The sequence below is a fragment of the Urocitellus parryii genome, chromosome Y (genome assembly GCF_045843805.1).
Source record: "Urocitellus parryii isolate mUroPar1 chromosome Y, mUroPar1.hap1, whole genome shotgun sequence".
NCBI lineage: Eukaryota > Metazoa > Chordata > Mammalia > Rodentia > Sciuridae > Urocitellus > Urocitellus parryii.
In genome coordinates this window covers 30,340,462-30,352,663 of record NC_135548.1, presented here as the reverse complement: position 1 = coordinate 30,352,663, position 12,202 = coordinate 30,340,462, and the positions used below count along the sequence as shown (strand labels likewise).

Genomic DNA, 12,202 nt, shown 5'->3' with positions numbered 1-12,202 from the left:
ATGTTTTGACACCCAATCCATTAAAATCTCCTCTTAGCATTCTTGACCTTGACTATGGATGGTTAATTTTTTTTGCTCCATTTTCCCCACAAGTGGTGCCAGCCCTTAGAACAGAGAAGCTGTCATGATAGCGCTGTCCTCAAAATGGCTGCAGGAGCAACCCCCACTTCATCCATCACCATCTTTTGTACCTGCCACTACAGGGGCTCACCTCAACTTCTATCTTTTCCTTACCTATAGCTATTGACAGGCACTTCTCAGGCTGAAGGATGGTCTTAATACAAGATAAAACTAAAGATCAGAGAAGAACAAAGAAACCATTTATTGGAAGTGAAAGTGTACTCTAGTGACAAGGGGAAAAAATTGCAGGAGGATGAAATTCAAGAGATGACTTCCAATAGCAATATCATTATTGGAAGTTGTATAATATTCAATCAATAGCTGTGATTTTTTTAAAAAAATATGTTCTCCAAGATTCTTGGTGTAACATGGAGGTAGTCCAGATAGTTTTCAGGTTACTAGTGTATCAATGTCCTGTAGATGCTAAAAAAGAAAAAAAAAATGTAAATCATATGAAAAGTTAATGGCAAATATTAGATATAGCTTCAATTTACTCACAGATAAATCAATGTGTACCTTATTCAAATTTATATATTTAAGTCATAAATTTAAATGTAATAAACATGTATAATCAAAATTGGCCTGAATAATGCTTTTAAAATGCTCCTTCTCAAAAAGGTATTGTACATGAATTTATGTTATGTCCAATGCCATTGCATTGTATTTAAAGACTTCCCTGGTAAAAAATGAAAAATAAATTTAAATAGAGTCACATTCTACCTAGTAAAATACTCATGTTACAAAATGCATGCAGGAGAGGAGATCAGGATTAGTATCTCCCATTCTGTAATCACTCAGAAGCATGTGGGATAAATGATATAAAGTTGCTCATATGTTTGGTAGCTTTTCAATTATAAAAATGCCAGTTTCATACAGTTTAACTTAGTAGGTAAGAAGATTACACTTTTATTTCTGACTGTGTGCAACTAAATATATATAAATTAAGTATGGGTATAATGAAAATTTCTTTACAATGGTTGTGACAGTGAGTATTGCTTCTGGTTTTTGAAACATCATTTAATGTATGTTTATTATTAAATTATTTCATGCTATATAATGACTTTTGAAGTTTCTTCTTCCATCTTAAGTGTGTCTTTACAATACTTAAGTATAATATTTACATTTCAATAACAAATGCATCTGTAGAAATGATTTTTGATTACTATATAAGCAAATTTTGTTGAAAGTGGGAGTTATCATTCACATAGTGTACAGTGATTAGATGGGATTAAATGTTCTTATAGGTTCTTTGCCAGCCTCAAGATTTTGAATTGTTTCACTTCAGAGTAGATTATATGGTAGAATTTTTGAAACCTATAAAGTAATGGAGAGGTGCACAAGTTTACAATTTTATAGAAAAAGCCTCAAAACTGAATTTCAGGTATAGATAGATCGGTTACCAGCTCCTTGTGTGCAGTGAGCATTTTACTTCAACTTTGTGAGTTTAATTTTTCCATTTGTAAACTAATAGAGTATAATTTGGTGATTATATGTTTTGTTTAGTTTTAAGATTCTAGAAATAAGTGAGACTTTGACCTGAATTAAGCATGTACATCACCCACTAATAAAAATAGTGGATATGGCAAATAGTGGCAAAATTTTTTATGTTCTGTAAAAAGGAAGAAAGTATGCAGAATCTATACAGGAGAGGTCCAAGAACATTCAAGAACATTTTCCATTACCTTTGAACCCTCTGACTCAATGAAGAGCATAAAATAAATGGAGAGGGAGGATTTGCAGACACATACAATGCTAAGAGTTGTGGCTATGCCCACTCTTAATGAGTCAAAGCTCCCATTCTATCAAAGGGTACTTCACTTTCTGTGACTAACACCCTCATTCCCATCCTCAGTTGTTCATGGATTCTGTGCTGTATCACTTCCTATAGTTATGCAATATGGAGTCTCCTCCATATTATATTCATCAGTTCGTATCGAGGAGGGGTACTGCCTTATTAATTACAAATTTAGTGAAGAGGTGATGAGATCACCTTTGATAACAAGTTTTCTATGGCTTCATTTATAATCCTTATAATTTTAAAGACATATTTTTATTATTTTTGTTCTTGGAGAAATAAACATTTCAGCCATGTGTTCCATATTTTATTGGAATCAAGTTTCTGAAGTGATCTAGGAATAGTTAAAACAGAGAGAAAGATAAAGGAAAAGGAACTGTATATTCAAGGTAATATTGTCACATGTAAGAGGAATTTTCAATCAGTGAAACATTACAAAGTTGGGAAAAGAGAAAATCTATCTTACCCAAATTTAACTCTTCATAGGACCTTCCTGCTAATAATTTGACCAAGAAAACCAAGTTCATTTAATTAGCAATAATAAATGCATTAATAATTATAATGATAATGCAACAACAGAGTAAAATAATTACATTAAAATAGAGTGTAAAGGCTGGGCATGGTAGTGCACTCCTATAATCCCAGCAGGTCAGGAGGCTGAGACAGGAGGATCATGAGTTCAAAGCCAACCTCAGTAATGGCAAGGTGTTAAGCAACTCAGTGAGACCCTTTCTCTAAATTTGAAAAATTACAAAACAAGGCTGGAGATGTGGCTCAGTGGTTGATTGCCCCCTGAGTTCAATCCCTGGTACTGCCCCCTTCCCCCAAAGGGGTAAAGGTCAGAAAATCTCAGTAACAAGAAGCAAATTCATGAGAAAAAAATACTTAATGGATCTGATAATACTATGAAACATCATTCCAATGTGAATTTAAATGACATTCTCATGCCATGTACTGTGGCACATGCCTCTAATGCCAGCAACTGTGATAGCTGAGGCATGAGGATAAGAAATTTGAGGCTAGCCCGGGAAACTTAGCAAGACCGTGTCTCAAAATGTAAAAATAAAATTTATGAATAAAAAGAAAAAATTCTCATGTTATATTTATAACCATAAAATAACATTAAGAAACTGAAAACTCTAAGAAAAAAATGGTTAAGATAATTAACTCTAAACAAAAATGGATATGAATTAATAATCATATAGAAAAAAATCAGTCATTGTGAAATAATCACTAAATAGCAAAATGTAAGATCAAAATGCCAACAGGTAAGAAAATAAAATGCAATAAAGGAGGGTATAAGTGGAGTATAAAACAAAGGGAGAAATACTAAAGACATACAAAGGTGATCCAATAAATATACAACTGGAATCCAAAAAGAAATAGCAGAACAATGGAACAAAGCAAATATTTTAAGTTACAATTAGGAAAATGATCTTGAAATAAAATAAAACATGCATCTAAATAATTAAAGGGCACATTCTGCACAAAAGAGAATTGATCCAGAATCATCAATATCAAGGTAGTTTCTGATGAAATTATTGTATATATAAGGAAAGAGAGAATACTGTCAGTGGCAAGCCAAAAACATTTGTTCAGGATGTGCTGTTTAACTACAGGAACAAAGGATCCCAAAAGATAATCTCATTGTAACTTTATAGTTGATAAGGAGAGGTTTGCAAGAGGGAGAGGAAAATGATACATTCTAATTTTATTGTTTATCAGTTTGGGGAAAAATATGCAATCAAAAATAAAGAACTGAGAGTATCATGGGATGGTAGTAATATAAAGATTAACAATTTGATACACTAAAAGAATATCCTAAGTATTAGAAAATCAAAGGAAAAATGAGAGTATTGAAAACTATCTCATAATGAAAGATATCTAAAGCAGTAAACACATAATACAGTAACATGTCAGAACTGACAAAAATTGTCATATCAAAAAATGGAAATGAAATTAAGTTGCTTATTAAAAGACAAAAAACCTTCAGGTTGCTCACAAAGCAAAATCTTGGTCTCTTGTTTTATACAAGAGACAAGTGTAAGCAAAGGCATTCAAAAAACCTCAAGGTCAAAAATATAACAGACATGCCAAAAAGCAGGAAGGATATAAAATTGGTTACAACAGGGTAGAGTGCAGCCACAGAAGTGTTAAACAAGCAAAGGAAAGAAGTTTATAAATCTGAAGTGTGTGCCTTACAATGATGACATGACAGTTATGAATATTTATCTACTAAACAGCAAAGCAGAAGCTGTCATAAAGCAGAAAGTATAAGAGATTTGAGGCAAAATGGTCAGATACACAAAAATAATAGGAGACTTTAGTATACTGTCTCTGCCAAAGCCAGATCAAATAGTCAGAAAAGCAAGAATATTCAAGACCTCAACAAGGTATGTAATAAAGTAGAGCAGCTTTTGTATGTACAATGAACTTTGTGATCTAAAAACTGAAAATAATTAGTAAATTATTAAAAATATTAAAGTAGAATTCAAGGTAGAAAACACTAAAACCAGTAAGAGTAATTTTGTTGACAAAGAGACAAATAGAATAACTAAGACATGAGTTGGTGTGAATATACTTTGTATAGAACCAGAGATATGAAAAAATATGCTCTATATGTGTAGTAAGAATTTTAGTGCATTCTGCTATCACACATAAATTAAAAAAGAATAACTTAAGCAAATAATGGAGAAGAAATAAATAACAATAATCAGGAGCAGGCAGGACATAACAGTCAAAACATGAGGTGTTTTGCAAAACCCTATGCAGTCAATTGCATGATTTTTTTTTCAGTAAAACATACTTTACCAAAACTCATCACAGAATAAATGGGAAGTTTCATTTTATTGACACAATGAAGCTAATTACCAAAGAGCAGTCCTCCCAGGATTCAACATGTATCCACAGTGAATGCTACAAAACTCTGAAAAATAAATAATTACTATGTTACTTACAGTGTTTCAAAGCATGTTTATCCTCCATACAAACAAAGTGGAGCATTTATAATAAATCTTCATAAACAATACACTAAAAAGAAAATTAAATACAATCTTATTTTCCCACAGATCACTGCAAAGTATAAGTAAAATACTAGTAGAGTTCAATATCTTATTCTTTGTTTTAAAGCAATAAATAATAGTTAAGTTTTATTTTAATATAAGAAGTGAAACTAGTATCATCCGGCATGCAGACCAGAAGCATTTGCCATCAATTAATATACATTACAGGAATTAATGTATCTATGAGTGTGAGAGACAAGAAATGGTAATAATATGATATCATAGTTTATTATAATATTTTTAATGAAGAAGTTATATAAGAATGATTATCAATAATGTAAGAATTTTAAAGAACAAAGTAGGCAGTTTATAAACATTAATATGTTATTATTACAACATCAGTAAATGCATAATTTAAAAAGTTAAAAATAATAAAAGGATATCATGTGCTCACTACCTATTTATAAGACTTCTGTCCTACGTAGTTTACATTTATTTTTACAGATATCTTCTAAAGTGCAGGTGTGTTTTAGTATGTGTGTTGTATGTGTCTATGTGTTCTGTATATGCCAGAATCAGTCTAAACTTTTTATTCCAAATTAAAACATAGTACTACTTTATATAATACCCTACTTGATGGTTCTATTTCTGGAACTCCAACAAATAACACCACATTAAATGAAATTAATTTTTTCCAATAAAGATATATAATCAGTTAATGAGAAGGGAATAATTATTTAGTTAGTGTCTGCTCTATGTTAGTTGTTCAATAATTAAATGACAACTATATCATTTAATCAAAAGTAATATAAAAAGAAAAATACCAAAAGATATATAGCATTATCCAAATTCATTGAAAATAATGAATCAAAATCATTAATCTCCTCTTGTACATCATTCTAGTAAGAGAATTAAGATTTGCAGCTAGTCATAACTAAGCCTGAGTTGTATTTCTGCTATAGCTTTCTTCCTCATGGAAAATTTCTACACATTTTTTCATCATTTTCTGGATGAAACCTGATATTTTCTTTGAATATACGTGAGGAACATTTCCCATTTGTGGTGCAATTGTTGTCACTATTGTGATCAAGTATCCAGTTGACCACCAGAACTTGCATTCTCCATTCACATGTTGAACTCTTCTCAAAAACTGTGCTATTGCTCCATATAAAAAAGGGGAAAACAAAACAAAACCCTCTCTAATTCTTTGAAAATAAATAAACTCACATTAAATTAAAAAAAAAAAAAGATTTGGGTGTACAGCTCAACAACCTTCTATGCCCAAAGCATCTCTCCTGTATTTTCCAGCCAGTTAGCAGCAATGTCCATACTCTCAGTAATCACAATGTGTACGTGTGGATGGTTATCTTGTAGGATAACTTAGTATATAGGTCTTCAGGTCCAAAAGAAAATAAATGGTACAGGTTATTTTGTGTGTGTGTGTGTGTGTGTGTGTGTGTGTGTGTGTATGTGTTTACTGACCATAACTTTAATGCTTATGTGCCAAATGAATAAGGGTTATGATTTTCTTGAAAGCCCTCTGAAATTTATTTCAAAGACTTTCTTTGGCCAAACATGCATATTGGCCCATTCTTTGCCTTATTTCATGTTTTAAATGAGTGTCAACGGTTACTCGTTGCTATTAGAGTAAGACATGGGTGGCAGCAGAGGTCAGGGACTCTCTGGCATTCCATTAGAGCCATAAAAACAAAACAGAATGATAATTTCACCTGCTCTAACCTCAATTTTTCCAGGATGGGATGGACATTGACCTTACTGTTTGTCAGTCATTGACTCTATAAACTTCAACTACTTTAATTCTGCTTACTAAACAAGAAGACTTTTTTCACAAAAAGGATAAAAAATAAAACAATGGAAAACACTCAGCAATGACTCAAGGGAGAGGCATATACAGGTGACAGAAAAGATAAAATAACATCTTCTTTAGTCCTGGGTCACATCTCTCGTTTGGCTATTTTACAATAACCAACAACCTTCAATTTTATCTTCTTTTGTAGAATACCTTATAACTTCTGTTATGTGATCAAGTACAAGCAATAAATCTAATAAATTGTTCATTCTCCCTAAAACCTATTTGTGGTACTTGAAGGGTTTATGAATTTCTGTGAAAGTTTTTTTTTTTCTACCATTCCCAACCTTCAAAGTTTTTAGCTGAAATGTCCATAGAGAGTTAAGAGAATAATTAATCTTTTAGAATTTCTTTTCTAAAGAAGCACAAATAGCAGTTAATAAAGCATATGTTAAATGTGTTTCTTTTAAAGTTATTTGGAAATTGACTTCTTAATAATAATTTAATGAAATAAAGGCTAGAACCTGAAATAACTTTCCTCCAGTTTTATTTTTTTGACAAAAATCATTATTTGTTGGTGGTTTTTCATAATTAAATGGGAAACAATTTAAAGTTTAAGTGAGGTTATTCAAGTGCAACTTTTCATGAAAAAGCACTGTTCAAAGGACATCTGAATATCTGATAAATAGTGCCCTTTAAAGCAAGTCATTTTCTTCTCTTAATTTGTTCATTGTTTTAAGTTATGATTTGAGAGTTAATATTAAACTTTGGATTTTCAGAATAACAATAGGTCTTCACTTTTATTTCTCATCTTAACATTACCAAGACAAAAAACAAAACAAGAACAAAAACAAAAACATAACAAAACAAACAGAAACACAGATAAATTTCTTGTGGAAATTATTGATGTTTGTTAGACTGATAGATTGCAATTCCCAAATTAATGAGATGCCACAGAGTTGTTAGGTCACTCCTTAGAAGGTAGACATGCATTTCTAGGGACATGATTTCACATATAGACATTAATACAGAAAATTAGTGATATTTTAATTCCTTGATTTTTCTTACAAAAATTAGTGATATTTTAATTTTTTTATTTTTATGTGGTGCTGAGAATTGAACACCAAGTGAAATAAAGTGATCTGATACATGAAAAAGATTAGCTTTTTAGCCATTAAAAAGTAAAGTTTTTTATTCCACAAATTGATTTTGAATTTTCCATGAGTGATTTATTTCTGCTTATTAATAGCTAAAATAACATAATTATCATGAAACAATGTGTTTTTTTTCTGTATTTATCTGACCAGGAATCAATGTAAGGGGATCAAGAACTCATTAACTGTATTAAAAATTCCTTAATATCCAGTAAAGTTAGCTGAATTTTCAATCAATTTGATCAGCTGTGTCTTTGAGACAACACTGATTTTCCTCTTATGCTTCGATGGGTTGTTAAATCACTGATGCTGCTGAGCTGAATTCATAAAATTTGTCAAGGTGAAGAGTTATTCTGATACCAAAAAGTTAGATCAGTTGCTCACTTTGAAAATTCTAACTTTATTTTGTATACTTCTTTCTCTTCTACCAGGTGAGGGGTTCTTGCACCACTGATTTATGGCAAATATCTCAGATATTCGGTAACTATTTTCTCAAGGCTTGAAAAATTTCCTGGCAAGGTCTTATATCTCAATGAAGAGTGGGTGGTGTGACTGTCTCATCAGCTTTCCAGAACATAGATGTCCCCTTCATATAGCAGTTCCAGAGACAAGCCTATCGCTGGGCAGATAATAGACTCAACAAATGAGCTGATTCTTTTACATTTGACATTCAGGTAGGTCTTGGCAAAGAAAATTTAATGTATTTTGATGATAATATTCCAGAAATATGTAATTATAGGGCATATATATTCTTAGAATTAACTGACTAAAAATACAAGAGAGAAAATGAAGGGGAGACTTTATAGTATTATTTTTTTAAATATGTATTTTTTAGTTATAGGTGAATACAATATCTTTATTTTTATGTGGTTCTGAGGATTGAACCTCTGAGTCACAACACCAGCCCCTGTGGTGTTATTGTCATATAAACTAAATTTCACATTATTTAAAGAAGGATCTAAATTTGACAAATTCTGTGTTATTTCAAAGAAATGGATGGTTTCTCTTATTAACGTGTGTTCTCTAAACCCATACATGAATGAGCCCTAATAAAGCTCACACTCAATGAACTCTAATTAACTGACCATTTCTCCAAGTTCATCTTACAGCCTCTCACACAAATACCTTTGTTTGAACCTACACTTTTGAAAGGCATTGATTTCTTATCATTGACAATGCTTTATAAATAAGATGTTAGCCATAAGAAAGGTGCATAAAAGGATGGCATGATCTAGGTTTTAGGAATATTTAGAGCAACAATGAATCTGAAAAGAAGACAATCCTATTTCATTTCCACTGAGGTCCGTATCCATGGAAACTCCCTTTTAATAGCATCCACATCACACTGGAAAAACAGGTATGCTACCTTTTGAAAGTGAGTGCATTAAAAGAATCTAGCTCTTTGCTAAGAAGGTCAGCTCTTGAAAGCCTTCAAGAGCTTTGGTAGCTGAGAAAGCTGGAGGGCTGTAAATCCTTCCTTTCGTTGCTAAGAAGCTTGGCTCCTGAGAATCATATCAGTGCTCTCTAACACAGAGTGTGGAATGTGAATCCTTTGTTTCCTGCCTATGATGTTACACTCTTGAGTACTTGTTTCTTTAGCTAAGAGAACATGCAGGAGAGGCCTATTACATGAACCCAGAGATTAATTATGAATAGACACAAACTGAGAAAGACAGGTAGAAAGATGTACAGTGTGTGAGGAAAGAAGACTTATTTGCAAGAATGCCAGATGGCAAATGCCATTACAGTAGAAATATATGCACTAAAATAATATTCACATGGTAACATTTTAAAACATTTTGTAATCTCAGCACATGTTTTTTTTTTTTTTTTTTTTTACTATAATAAATTTCTGTCAAGGAAAATGCCTTCCCTATTGGATTATTCAACATACTCATTGAAAATGAAGGAAAAAAATACTAAAGGTCATTGTGTTTTTAAATCAAATTTGTGACACAGCAGAACTACTCTTCTTTTACTATATAGTAAGAGAAATACTTTAAACAACTGGATGATAAATAATTATGATTGTTCAATAAAAAATAAGTACAGTATATTTTAGGTACACATATAAGTCAAAGCATCCTTTTTTTGTATTTACACAACTAGAAAATAAGCCAAGAGTATTAATTATCTGATAAACTTTTCTATTTAGGAGATTATCATCAATATCTATAAATATTAGGATACTTGTGAAAACTGAGGTACTACTTTCTGTACATATTAAGTTAAAAATTTTATATGGCCTAATAGACCATAGCATCAACATTAGATGGCCAAATAATAAAAGTTATAAAGTTAGAAATAATGTTAGTATTAATAATAGCAATGGCATGTGTCAACTTACTCTGTGGTTCATTTCTTGACTTACTAAGTGCTATATACTTTCATGAGCATCTTGAATCCATCATGTAATGATCTTCAATATACTCTCCTGAGTTGGTTACTACTAGCAGTTCATTTTACAGAACAGGCAGAGAGTTTGATTGATTTGTTTAAGAATAAGATTTTTGCATAACAAAACTGGGATGTTTTTGTTCCATGAGTAGAGCCCCAGACAGAGAAATAATGATAATCATTTTGGTTTTCATCCCTATATATGTTACAAAGTAATATTCCATATATGACCTATTTTGATCTTTATAGCCCTTCTGTAACTAAAAAGACTGATACAGGGATGTAAAGTGAATTCCAATATCAAAAGTTTACTAAATGCCAGGATATGGAATCAGAATGAACTACTAATGCTCCTTCCACAACTTGTATTCTTTTTATAAATGAATATAATACTGCAAAAAACCTCCCATCAATTCAAATGATGATAAAGCAACAAAACAATAGCTAATAAATATAAACATTAATCACCATCTCATTTACTTTCTCAGAATCTTTCCACTTCCCAGTTTCCACTGCCAACAGCACAAGCATTTTGCATGACTCAGAGACTTGTGGCCATTTTCATTCTTCAAAACCCCCGTCAGCAAATTGTGATTTAAATCCATTCTTTTCCTTTCAATTTCTACAATTATGAAACTAGTTATAATCTCATGGTTGGATAACTCCCAAAGCCTCTTACCTGTTTTCATTTGAACTTTCTATTTCAACCAAACCTCAATAGGACAAGTAATCTCCAATACAGTACAAAGAAATGCATGCTGAAGCTTCTTGCTGCCCAGCTATCTAAAACTTTCATACAAAAAGTAGCATTGTATGTGGACTAGGCAGTTTAGGACTTGAACCCTTGCTCTGAACTCATGAGCTGTGTGATACTGAGCAAATGTTTAAACTCTTCATGCCTTGTTACAGTCCTCTTTAGAGCAGGATGATAATGCTACTTACTCATGGATTGATATGACATCTGACGAATTGTTACACCTAGAGTGATAAGGAAAGTATCTAGCATGTGAGCACTTAATATATGTTACATAGCTTAATAGCCCTACTCATTTTGTTTCTGAGATGTATGGGTGAATGCATCTTCCAGTCTGCTACTCTTAGGTTTGAATTCTAAGTGTGTCTTTTAGCACTTGTGTGACCTTGAAAAATTCACTTGAGAGTCTTCGTCTGTAGATTTCACCAACAATTTTCTAATGAACATTAAATGAGACAGTAAATGCCTAGTACCTAGCACTGAATGTGGCTTATAATAAACACTCAATAGTTATTAACTATTATATTGAAAATGTTTTGGAAGGGTTGTTTCTTATAACAATTTCTTAGGATTTCATAGGACACCCATGAAATGTGCTATAAAATTGACGATAAGAAAAATGTTCAGGAAACTATTGTATCAACAAATCCAAATCTACCAGATTTTTTTCATCAAATGTAATGTCAAAACTTCATCTCCTATTTTTTTAATAATCTTATGGCTATAATCAGTTTTGTAAATAAATAGCTCTATTTTCCTCTTTAATTAGCTTGCTATAACTCAAACAAAAAGCCAAACAAACTTGGAATCTAAATTCAGAAATTGAAAAAATGTCATAAAATACATTTATTTTCTCAACATATGATTGATCCATTGGCTTCTTTTAACTTTCCTGCTTTAATATTCTTTCCTCCTAAATTGTCTATTTATATTTTGGGGATACAATATTTTACTTTTTTTCTTCCTTATATTACCATTAGATAAAATGTAGCTTCCATTTTCAAGTTAGATAGGATTTCAAAAATTCCTTAATAATTAAAAATACTTTTTCCATTTGAATTTCATTTCCAATTGAAAATCATATTTTTCATATTCTGATTTCTGTACCCTTCTTCTGGTAAGTACAAGAAAATCATCTGATACATACTATACAAATGTGATATCTGATAC

At 31.5% G+C, this 12,202-nt stretch overlaps 1 long non-coding RNA gene across 1 annotated transcript in view; it reads right to left on the bottom strand.

Annotated features, from left to right (window-relative positions):
• Positions 1-329: 329 nt before the first annotated feature.
• The window catches only part of LOC144251055 (uncharacterized), an 18,615-nt gene continuing 6,742 nt past the window's right edge, over positions 330-12,202 (bottom strand). The window contains exons 2-3 of the long non-coding RNA XR_013342617.1: positions 4,787-4,841; positions 330-543 (exon numbers count right to left, since the gene is read on the bottom strand). This is a non-coding gene — a long non-coding RNA (uncharacterized LOC144251055). The remainder of the gene's footprint in view (positions 544-4,786; positions 4,842-12,202) is intronic.